This window comes from Mustela lutreola, chromosome 11 (genome assembly GCF_030435805.1).
Source record: "Mustela lutreola isolate mMusLut2 chromosome 11, mMusLut2.pri, whole genome shotgun sequence".
Lineage (NCBI taxonomy): Eukaryota > Metazoa > Chordata > Mammalia > Carnivora > Mustelidae > Mustela > Mustela lutreola.
This window is the reverse complement of record NC_081300.1, coordinates 93,965,829-93,977,912: the sequence shown is the minus strand read 5'-3', so window position 1 is coordinate 93,977,912 and position 12,084 is coordinate 93,965,829. Positions and strand designations below refer to the sequence as shown.

Genomic DNA, 12,084 nt, shown 5'->3' with positions numbered 1-12,084 from the left:
AGGCCCACTGCTCGAAAATGTGTGTCCCGTGTGCTGGACCTCTCTAGGCTCTAGAAAAAGAAAACGGACAAGATGAGCAGGAAGAAGGGAAAGGATGTCCACAGTCCCTAGTCTAGGTCAGGCCATTCTGTCACTCTTGAGTTTCCTCTTTGTCAGTGAATACAGTAAAAACCCAATTCTGTACAGACTGTGTGTCTTCTGGTAGAGAGATATTCTGTTATGCCTCAAAGTATGGAGATTAAAGTCTTCTCTGGTATGAGGAGGGAACATTGAAGAGAAGGGCCTTAACAGCAGCATCATTTTGGAAAATGGCTTTTGTGGTTTAGGGAGAGAGCAAGACACCCCATCTTGCAGTGAGGGTCTGAGTTTCGTCTTAGAACATTCCCCATCAGATCAGTGCCTGCCTCGTGTGGACATCCCTGTCCATCACTCTACTTAGAGCACCAGGAAGGCAGTCGAGGGCCCCCGGTCAGTTTCGGGTAATTAAAATCAGCTTGATGGGAATTTCACACTAATGTTGTTCATAAACATTTTCATAAAAAATAGGTAGATAAAAAGAGATTATGTTGATTCCCCCAAAAAGTTGTTTTTTTTTCTCTTCCAACCCCTTTTGTTCTTTCCATTTTGGAAGTGGAAGAATTGTATATTAGTACCCAATAGGGCTTGGTGTTGATATAAGACTGGAACCCTGAACAGGAAATAGCCAATTAGATTGTTTATTGAGGTGTCAGGGAAGTCTCAGACAGGAGATTTAGTTGCGGGGTCATCTGAATAGCAGAAGGGTGCAGGGACCGTCAGGTGACCCTGCCTAGGCAGCCCCCCCTTCAATCAGGAACGCCTTCCTGGAGGCGGCATCTCAAGTAAATAAATATTTTGCAATCGTAAAAAGAATAGCCATGGGATATGGAATGTAACCAAATTAGGGCAGGCCTTCAGGGATGTCCCCGGGAGTCAGTTACACCCGCAGAATGGAAGGGGGCAGCATTTACTTTGAACTCTGGCTCCCTCTTCCCTCTTAACATCCCTACTAAATATTTTTCTTTGAAAATGTTTCCATCTTCACACTTTCAAAATTAGACTCCACCAGACCCTTATTAACACGAATTCCTCCCATTTGTTTAGGAAGAAATTGCATCTATAAATTTCTTCAGATCCTCCCAGTATGCCCTCGAAATATGTTGCCTTTATTTAACCAACGAAACAGTGGGGCAGTGGGAGGTCTGGCACTTGCCAAAGTCAATAGCAAATTAAGCGACGGGCCAGTGTAGGGCCTGAGTATCCCTAGTGTGAATCGCTGCCCCCATTTGAGGGCCCTCTCCCTCTGTCTTCCCTTCAACCTCGCCGTTGCTAAGTGGCATCAGTTCCTTTCCAGTAAGTTCTGAAGACTCATTCCCTCTTTCTCCTACCTGCTGCCCCCACTCACCCTCACCAACCTGGCAGGTGGCAGGAGTTGGTGGGCTACTCTCCTGGCCTCCAGGCTTTTTCTCCTGCCAGTGTGGCTTCCAGAGTTGCCTGAAGCAAATGCCCTTCTCTGCTTGAGCAGTTTTCTCTGGCTCCCAGTTGCTTTCACCTTAATCTCATGGCTTTCTGACCCTAATCCCCATGAGTCTCTAACATGCTTCCAAGGGGTCAGCCACTCCCCAGCACAGCCTGGGTTTTCCATCCTCCACACGCTGGCCCATGCATCTTCCTCCTCAGGTGCCTTCCCCCAGATGCCAGTACCCATGTAGCTGTTAGCCACGGTTTTCTCCCTGCACACGTCCCTTAGGACGCCTGTGTTCTTGTGTGCCTGTCGTCTTCTGCCACTGAGCTACTCCAGGCTCCAAGCACACAGTAGGCTCTCCATAAATGCTTTTTTCTCTACCTAGACTGTATACCTGTCATCATCTTCGCCCTGTACATCAGTGAATTTTTTCCAGAGCTTTCTGAGTGTCCCACAGACCTTCTTACAACCAGTGCACCCCTACTTCGAGAGAAGCTGCCCAGAAATTTGAATTTGAGAAAAGACATTGAAAGCGGCACGAACTTTAGAGGTGGTGCCCTGGTTTGGAGAAGACCATTTCAGGTTCAAGGCCCAGCATTGCTTTTGCCTGACTGTGAGGAGAGGCATCATCTCTTTAAGACTAGTTTTCCCCAGCTGCAGGAGACGAGATGAACCAAGACAAGAAAAGTGACACCGTATGTAAGCGCTTAGTTCCTGGGATGTGATGAGTCACTACCACTGTGGCCCCAGCAAGTGCCTGGCACATTGTAGGAGCTCAATAAGTGCTTGAGTTAATGAATGTGTGAATGAATGAATGATTACTTAGTGTGGTTCCCCCTCCTTAATGGAGCAGCTGCCCGACCAACTCGCCCAGCTGGACCAGATGTGTTAGCCCTAAGAGAGGGGTACGAGGTGTCCCTGACTCCTCGCTTGACACCCGCCTGGGTGAGGACTACTTTACTTTCCTGGCACTGTGAGGTTTTACATTCGGAGAACTCCAGAATATAAAGCAGCAATCAAGGGCAGGAGGAAGTGATCGGATGTGGCTCCCGGCTCGTGGCGAGATAATTAGGTGTTTGATTGGCATCCTCTCTTAAGGACAGCCACCTCCAGGTCCTGCCTGCTGGAAGAGCCGGCGTGCTTTCCTACCTGATGTTTAGGGATGTGGTAGGGCCCTGAAGGTGGGGCAAGGCACTGAGTTGGGGGCAACTACAGGGGGAAGGGAGTTGAGGCCCAGGGTTGGCCAGCCTGTCTTTCATTCATTTATTTATACATTCATTTATTTAATAAATATTGAACACCAAATATGAGCCGAGCATTGGAGATACTTATATGATCCAAACAGATCAGGTTCTTGTCCTTCTGGAGCTGACATTGGAGGGGCGTAGGCAGTGGAAATAAACAGTCAACAAACAAGAGAAGTAACTACATACATGTGTCTGTAGCAAGTGGCATGAAGAAAAGTAAGCAGAGTGAGAGACAGGTAAAGTAGGAAGGAGGTGCTTGCTGTTTTGAATAGGATGGTGAGACAGGCCTCTGTGAGAAGGTGATGTAAGAGCCCAGACCAGAGGAAACAAAGGAAAGATCAATGTGGAATTCTGAGAACATAGCATTTGGGGCAGAAGGAACAGTCAGTGCAAAGACCCTGTTGTGGGAATGTGCTTGATGAGTTTAAGAGCCAGCATGTGGCTGGAGAAGTGTGAGCAAAGGAGAAGTAGCAGGAAGTGGGGCTAGGGATGAATCACATGGAGCCGTGATGTTTTGGTGAGTACTTTTGGTCTTGGCTCCCAGTCGGTGCGAGCCATGGAAGAGTTTTGAGCAGAGGAGGGACAAGATGTGCTTAGGTTTAATAGCATCCTTGTGGCTGCTGGATGGGGAAGGTACTGGCAGCAGCAGGGAGCCCAGTGTGGAGGCTCCTGGGTTACCCAGGCAGGCGATGACAGTGGCCTGGCCTAGGGCGGCCAGGTAGACAGGATGAGATGTGGTTAGATCAGACTGGTAGGATTTGCTGATAAAAACAGTGTCCACCACAGCCCTGGGCCTCAGGACATAGAAAGTTGCTACTCTCTTGGGGCCTTTAGGTTGGCATTGGCTCCAACCCAAGCAACACCTGAGGCCCCTGAGCACCCAGCCCTTACAGGCACTTCCTGCAACCTGGACCCCCTGCCAGCCACAAGTCTTTCACCCTGCCTGTGCCACCAAGGGGGATTGGATGCCATGAGTCCATTTAACACTGGTGAACCCTAGAGGCAGAGTGGCCAGGGGCTCTGCCTGAGCTCACAGAGCCAGTGAGCAAGAATGTCTGAATTTAAACCCACTCTGTCTGCCAAATGTCAGTTCTTGGGCTGCCTCCAATGAGAAGCAAATTGCCACCGGGATTTTCTGGAAGCCAGACCCGTGAGGGCTGCTAGGAGGGCCTGATGGACTATAGTTGTAATTATCTGTGTTCTCTTTGTGACCCATAACCCCATAAGGGCAGGACCTGGGTCTGGCTTGTTCCAGGCAACACTGTAGGTGCTTAAAAGGTGAGTAAATGCGTATAAATGGATGGATGGAGGAACAGACAAACAGAGGGACAGAGGCCCAGCCATGCTCCTGGTCTTCAGGCCACGTGGGTGCTTGTGGAGGACAGACAGGTCAGGGCAAGTTTATCCCGTCAGTATCTGGAGGAAAGAATCCAGAAACTTGAACTTGACAAGTTCAAGTCCCCATGATGCCACTTCCCAGCCATGTGACCTTGGATGAGTAGATACTCCGTGTAAAATGGCACCTGCATCACAGACCATTCGTTTGCTCCCCCACCAGATGTTTCTAGAGAATCCACTGTGTGCCAGGCACTGTTGGGAGAATTAAGTGAACTTTCGTGTGCCAGTTAGCATGGACCTAGTATCTCCATAGTAAGCCCTCTATGGGGTAGTTATTGTATTATTGTTATCACTGCACTGGGAGTTTGCTAAGAAGTGTTGGCAGTCTCACCCACACATCCAGGCCTCGAGGTTTGGCCACATTCCCCTTAATGGGCTCTTTGACCCGAATGTGAACTGTCTGTCACCCCTAGCCCAGCTGATGGAATGCAGTAAAGCTAGCTTGGCAGGGAACTGCTTCTCTTAGGCACCACCCCTTGCCCCAGCCTCAGATAATTGGCCCGATACATCTTGGCATCTGAAATTTACATACGGTGCAGGGAGTGATGGATGGCTCTGGTAACGGGGCTGTCTCTCAGCTGCAGCTCAGTTATCCATCTCGGCAGGCTGCGGAGCCATCCGTCTTGTTTCCTTGTTCGTGGCAGGCCGGCATGTGCCCTCCAACCCAGGTCATCCTGCAGCCTCCTCCCGGTGCTGGCCTCGGAGGCCCTCCTGCAGGCGTCACTCCCACCATGCTCCACAGCATCCCCTGAAACCCTTCTACTCGGTGTTCGGCTGAGACTCTGATGGTCAAGCCCTGAACGGCTCTATGGACCAAAGATGCAGAATGAGACATTTGGTATGCACAGAGAGGGTCTTACCTTGCTTTTGCCACAAAGGACTTCTCATGCTTATATCTGCTAAGAGTCATTCATTCGCAAATGTTTATTGAGTGCCTACTATGCACTCAGCACTGAGCTAGAACCCCTGGCTACAGCTGTGAATGAGAGAGGTACAGTCCCCACCCTAAGGGACTGAAATTCCATTGGAGAGTGTGAACACTGAAGATCCTAGACATTATGCCCATCACTTTACCTACTTGCAATCTGGTTCTCAAGGGATCTTTAAAATAAATCTATGGGCACAAATTTTTACCTCCATTTTACAGACACAGAAACTAAGGTTGAGTCTTTTGTCCAAGGTCATGCTGCTAGTGAAGTATCAAAGCCAAAATTTGGATACAGGTCTGTGGGCTCTAAATTATATCATTGTTTCCCAGACAGACAAGACTCTTTCAGAGTTTCTGACACGTAGCATTCATTCATTCATCCATTCATCCATTCATTCTTTCATCCATTCATTCATTGGACCAACAATCATTTCTAGAGTGCATACTATGTATCGGCAACTGTTCTAGGCAATGAGTATATAGTAAGGTAAAAAGGACCAAAATCTGTCTTGTTCTTGTGGAGTTTTCATTGTCTCAAATAAGATAAGTGAAATACACAGTGTGTTTGATAGTGATACATGTTAAGGAGAATAAAACCAAATACAGGAACAGGGAGACCAGTTAAGTGTTATTGCAATAATCCCATTCCTCTGCCTGGAATGCTTACCTTCTGTCTGACACACACATCCTTGTGGCCCCAGGTCAAATACTCCCATCTTGGTGACCCTTTCCCCCCAGTCACAGTAAGTCATCTTGCTGTCTTTTCCCGTTATACTTTCTTCACACTTTTATACTGTATTTAGGCACACAGTGTTGGAATCGACCTATCTTCTCCACTGTACTGTGAACTTTTCAAGGACAGGGACCATGTTAGCTGGTTTCTGCATACCTGTACCTGGCACAGAATTGTGGCTCAGTAATTAGTTAGAGGGATGATTGGATGGGGGTGGGTGGGTGGATGGATGATCAATTAGATGGATTATGGATGCATGAGTGGATAAGTGGATGGGTGATTGGACGGGTGTGGGTAAAGGGCTTCCATCCTAGGTAACACCTTCCTGGGCACTGGCAGCCCTTGCCCAAGGTGGGCACCACATAGTGATTCATTAGAAGGGGTAGGTAAAACTCTACCTCTCCCTTGCCCCATCAGTTTCCATAACCCCTCAGAGGCAAGACAGAAGATATATTGGGTTTTCATTCTTCCAAGCATGCTCTGGAGATCTTGTCTTCACATGTTGGCCTTTGTCCCCTTCTACCAGAATTATTTTAGGCCCTAGCTTGTCTACCTTGGTTTCTGAGCTCTTGGAGAATACAGGCTGTATCTGATTCATTATGGCCCTCCCCCTTATCTCATGCCTAGCACACTGGAGACCATGGATGGGTGGATGGACAGGTGAATGGATGGAGAGGGTCCATCATCTCTGGCCGGATCTCCCTGCAGTAAAGAGAAAGCGGAGTTCCATGTGTGTGTTTGGGGAAGTTGGTGACTGCTCATCCTGGTTTTCCAGGCCTGACCTAGAATTTCAACCATCACTTTGGCCACATATCCTTATAGGAGGTAAGGTACTTAGTACACTCCATAAATATTAGCATAAATATACTAATAGGAACTCAGAAATGTTAGCTATGAGCTCTTATTTTCTATAGGGAACTTCTTTCTGTGTAAGATTTCATTTGAAGACAAGGTTCTAGGGCTTTAAAAAATGAAATCTGATGTTTTATCATATATTTCCAAATAGGACAAATATATATTTGAAAGGACTAGCAGGAATACAAAAGAGATGCCTGGACTTGGAAGGGAGAGTTTATGCAGGCTTCCTGGAAGAGGGGACGTTTAAATTGAGACAAAAGGATTAATAAGATCACTCACAAAGAAAGAATGAAATCATCCAGGCTGAGGGAATGAAGTCTGTGGAGCCATACAATTGGGAGACCCTGCTGCATTTGGATTCCTGCAAAGAATTCAGTCTGGCTGGGAAGGAGAGGAGGAGAGGGGAGGATGGCAGGAGCTGACAGGGACCCAGTGACACCTGAGGTCCTCACTTCCTAAAGCCCAATCCCCAATAATAACTGCATTCTTTTTAGAAAGTGTCTTCTTAGAGTTGGTTTTGGGAGGACATGTCTGAATCCCCCAAAAGTGTGGTTGTCTTTGGAGCTGATTGTCTTTGAAGCTGACACATTGTATGTGCTGTCCCCCCAGGACATATGACGGGGGAACTGACATACATATACATAACTTGGGTTGCGTCTTAATGTGTTTCTTCTGTGAGAACATAGCATCTAGCCCGAAGTTTTGTATGTAGTTGACACTTTAAGATCACGTGTTGAATTTCAAAAGCAACTCTTGTAAGATTCCCCTTCCCTCCTGCTTGGGAGGCACAATTTAGCTCAGAATGTTCCACCTGCCTCCCTGGAGATAATTCACAGTACTCCTTCCCCACCTAAGACCCACCCTTCTCCCTGAGCAAATCCAATCTGTTAAACAGCTGTGTGACTTGAGCAGGTAGTCTAGGCTGTGTTCTCAGTTTCTTCATCTTTAAAATGGCAGAATCAGATTCAGGTAATTTTGAAGTGTGGGATGTAGACTGACTGCTGGACATGAGATGATTGTAAGCAGTCAGTAGACCAGGCTTTAGAGGGATCAACTCATGTCAGCAGGAGTATGTATTCCTTCTCAGTGCTCTTCCATTCCTTCTAACAAGAAGAAAGTCTGTCTGGTGCTACACTACCTTTAACATCTCTCTAGCATTTGGTAATTAACCTCCTTTTATACCAAAGACACATAGCAGTGCTTTGTTTTATTGGTAGTTTATTTCAATGGCTGCCATCTGTTTATGACCTGGGATTCTCTAGTGATTAAAAAAAAAAAAAAGTATCCTTTTCAAATGAACTTACTTAGGTCAAAAAGAAGAGGGGAGGTTTATTATGAAGGTCAAGAACAGGCAAACTTAATCTATGATGCTAGGGTCGGAATAATGGCTACCTTTAGGATGTATTCACAAGGAGGCACAAGGGAGCCTCTAAGATGCTGGGAACGACGACGAACATTCTATATCTTGATCTGGGCAATGGTTGCAAGCGTGTAGAAATTCAGTCTTAAAATTGAGCTTAAAGCTATACATGTCTTAAAAAGAAAGAAATAGGAGTCAATTTGAAGATAAATATTAAATAGTAATTCATGTGGTATATTAATATGGCAAAATGCATGCCAGAGGGGTGTGTGTGTGGTTGAAGTTTGAACAATGATGGACCGGCAGACCCAAGTTTCCTTCTGGTTCATAGGTTCCGAGACTCTGAGTGCTTTGAAGATCTAAGTCTCAAGGTTGCCCAGCACACTGATGGAAGATCCTCTCAGAGCTCGGGGCACTTGCTGGGCAGTGGGCACTTACGGTGGGGAAGCAGCAGGACTGTAGAGCCCATCTTCCCACAGAAGAACCCTTCCATCCCACCCCAGCTTCTTCCTGCTGCTCCTGGTCCTGGGTGCAGCTCAATCCCAGCTTCCTTTTTCTCTGTGCATTGGCCCGAGCCTCAGCTGCATCCATCATCTGCTTCAAGCTCATTAAAATTATTTCTTTTTAGTTGCAAATGGGCTGTTTATGATGATCATTATTTGAATGGTCTGCGCTGGGCTCCGGGCTGTCTGTCTGCTGCTGATGGCAGGTTAATCAGATGAGTCTCCTCCCGGCCTGGGCCTGGTCCAAAGTCTGGGGCTATGTTAATCATGGCTCCCCTAGGGCTGGGGGCTGAGGGCCATGGTGGGAGAGGAATGGAGTTCTGCTTGATCATCAAAGGAGGGCCTTGCTAGTCATGTATGTGTGTAGTGGCTCAGACATTCATTTCTAAAACTCTGCTTCTAAATCTCAGCTTCAGACCCGTACTGGTTTACGTTTATGAGAGTTTTTTCCATTCCTTTAAAATAAATACAGTGCTGGGATCTTTTTTATTTTAAGTGTTTTTACTTATTTTTTTTTAAGATTGTATTTATTAATTTGACAGAGAGAGAAACAATGAGAAAGGGAACACAAACAGGGGGAGTGGGAGAGGGAGAAGCGGGCCTCCCAGTGAGCAGCCCCGATGCAGGGCTCCATCCCAGGACCCTGGGGAAATGACCTGAGCCAAAGGCAGATGCTTAAAAATTAAGCCACCCAGGCACCCTATATTTTGTTATCTTAAATAAGCTCCTCACCCAGCGTTCAGTTTCACAACCCTGAGATCAAGACCTGAGCTGAGATCAAGTCAGACACCCAACTGACTGAGCTACCCAGGCACCCCAGGCATATTTATTTTAAAAGACTCATTGATTCTGTTGTTGGCCCTTTGCTTTGTTAGTGTTCAAATGCCCTATCTTTTAGGATGAGTGGGAGTGGTTTTTAATGTTTTTCTTTGATGCAGTAAAACTTGGCTATACTCTGTTGATCTTCCTTTTTCTTTCTTTGGTGATATTTTTATGGACCTGTGAAACCCAGAACTCTTAGAATCACTGATCTAGTGATGAGACCTGAGATGTTTTCTGAACTCTCAGTTTATCCAAATAACAGAATAATATCAGCCAACATTTATTGAAAACTTGGTCCTGTGCTTGATGGTTTATACAATTATACCATTTAAAACAAGCTCCCTGAATATCCCCCGGCTAGTGGAAGAGTGGAGCAGAAGTCCTACGAAGAGCCAGGCATTATAATTTTGCCTTTATTATCCACCAACGGGATAATCCACACCTGTATTATTAGAATTGACTGTAACTTATTTCTTAGTTGCTTCGTGAATCCCAAACAGACACACTGATGTGCTTATTACATGAGGTGAGGTACGTAAGGAGCTTAGCATGGTACCCGATACATATAAGCACCCAAAGAATGATAATTATGATTATTATTTACTATTACTGTTATTGATGATTTTGTTTTTAGTGAGCTTACCATAGAAATGTGGCAAGAACTTAGGGTTGAAGTATGAGCATTAGAAGTAGGCAAAGTTGAGAAGAACATAGACATTGTTTGCTCTTCTCTGGCTCAACAGGAAAGACACCATGAGCTGGGCTTAAGCAGGCTTGGGGCTGGGGGTTCTGACAACATTCCCCAGCCTGGTGTTGCCTCTGCTGTGACTTCAGTGTGGATGCAGCAGACAGATTTATACCCACCAGCATCCTGGGAGGTTCTGGTGAAGGGATTCAGTCACACAGCATAATTGTCTGGTACAACACTTCAAGTCATTGGACTTATCCTGCTGTGAAATTTCCTCTCAGGGCCTGGGTTTGCTGTTTAACTGAGGAGTCCAAATCCAACACCAACCAGGTATATTGTTTGCTGTGGTGTGGGGAAGGACAGTGTCCCAGAGATTAGAACATAATGTCAGAAACTTGATAATCCAAAACCACATCATGTCCGCCCAAGTCCCTGTTCTGCTTGTTCTGCAGCAACATAAAATCACATCTTTGTCTCCAAGACAGATGAGAAAAACTAAGGGAACCTGTGAGCATTTTATCACAACTCGCTTTGACCATGACACTCCAGTTCCTTCTCTCCTGCCAAGTGAGGTTCTGTCCACCTGGCTGCACCACCTGGTTGAATTTTACCTACCTTTGATCAGTCCTTTTGCTGCAGACTTCTCCCTAGTCACTCAGTATTTTGGTTGTGGTCGATTGTAGTGTCTTTATTGGAAACTATTTTTAAATGATAAATCTAAAGTGGCCTTTTTTCTCCTGTCACTCTGGTGGACTGTCAGAAACTGCTTCTGTCTCTCCTCTCTAATGATACCTTCTTCTTTACCCGGCTTAAAATTCCATTGAGCATTTGTACCAGCAGCGCCTGCACCTTCAAGTCGGTGTGTCTAGTGCTGTGGCATAGAATTGACTTCAGCACCTTGGAGAGCACCACACCTCTGAAGCCCCACTCTATTTCACTACTTTCATGACTTGGCCTTCTCTCTTCTAGTCCCGTGGTTCTCCAAGAGGTTAGACGTTTCTCCAGAAATAGAAATTCCCTTCCCAGTTTCTCCCTAAGGCACCCTAGGCAGAGACACTTCTACTGGGCTTGGGGTAGGCTCTCCTGCCTCTGATGGGTATGAGGTTTATGGTGCTACGGTGAACTGCTATAGAGCAGATTTACCGACTCAGACATGATATAAGACAATTACCATGCATTTCGTCTCTTACAGGGAAAAGGATTTGCAGCGGGTTAATAGTACTTTTATTTCATTATCTAATGGTAAAAGTGTTTCATTGTGTGTGCAAGATGAATGCGTATTAGCGATGACAAATGGGGTCTTTCAACACGGTGCCGGGCCTCATCATACATATGTTAGATTAAAGAGTTCACCCTAGAAATACACTCTTGCATCTGCGTGTGTGTTTTTAATAAATCTGATTGCAGAAATTTATTGCATCACCGGATTTAGGAAATTATGGGGCTTGATTGCTGCAAATATAATCGGGTGATATATACAGAAATGCTCCTCGAGTTATGGTCCAGAAAAAAAGCCCATCTCGGGATGGTGCAAGAAAGCAGCAGACCACATAAACAGAGCATTTCTTGAATTATGCAAATGAAACCCATGACAACTCATGGTGAATTGTACTCCCCTTGTGAGACTGCCACCATTAAAGCGAAGAAAGCCAAGAGAGGGGTGATCAAATATACATGTACAACCAGCAGACGCTGTCTGTGATGTGTGTGAGCTGGAGTGGCCCCCCTTCCATCCCTCACTCTTTTTTTTTTCCCCTCGACGGTACGTCCTGTAAAAACCTGGTCTGGCGCCTTCATTGCACATAAGCAGGCAAGGCACCTTCCAATCCCTTTCTTCTGAATCCAGGAGTCTTCAGTGAAATATTTCTTATACTTGAAGTGAACCTTAAATGATTTACTGCAGGATACACAAAAGGTCAGCTTGCTTCTTATTGGCACCTTCATTTTTCCAAAATCTACTGAAATTAAAAAGCCATCTATATCTTAAAAGGCGTATTTATGAACCCTTAAGTGTAAGTAAGTCATAGTTGGAACAGTTCCCACCTCTGATATATGAAAGCTGTC

At 45.9% G+C, this 12,084-nt stretch overlaps 1 protein-coding gene across 6 annotated transcripts in view; it reads left to right on the top strand.

The window, feature by feature from the left end:
- Positions 1–12,084, top strand: part of CUX2 (cut like homeobox 2) — a 325,354-nt gene that overhangs the window by 213,816 nt on the left and 99,454 nt on the right. The window lies entirely within an intron of this gene.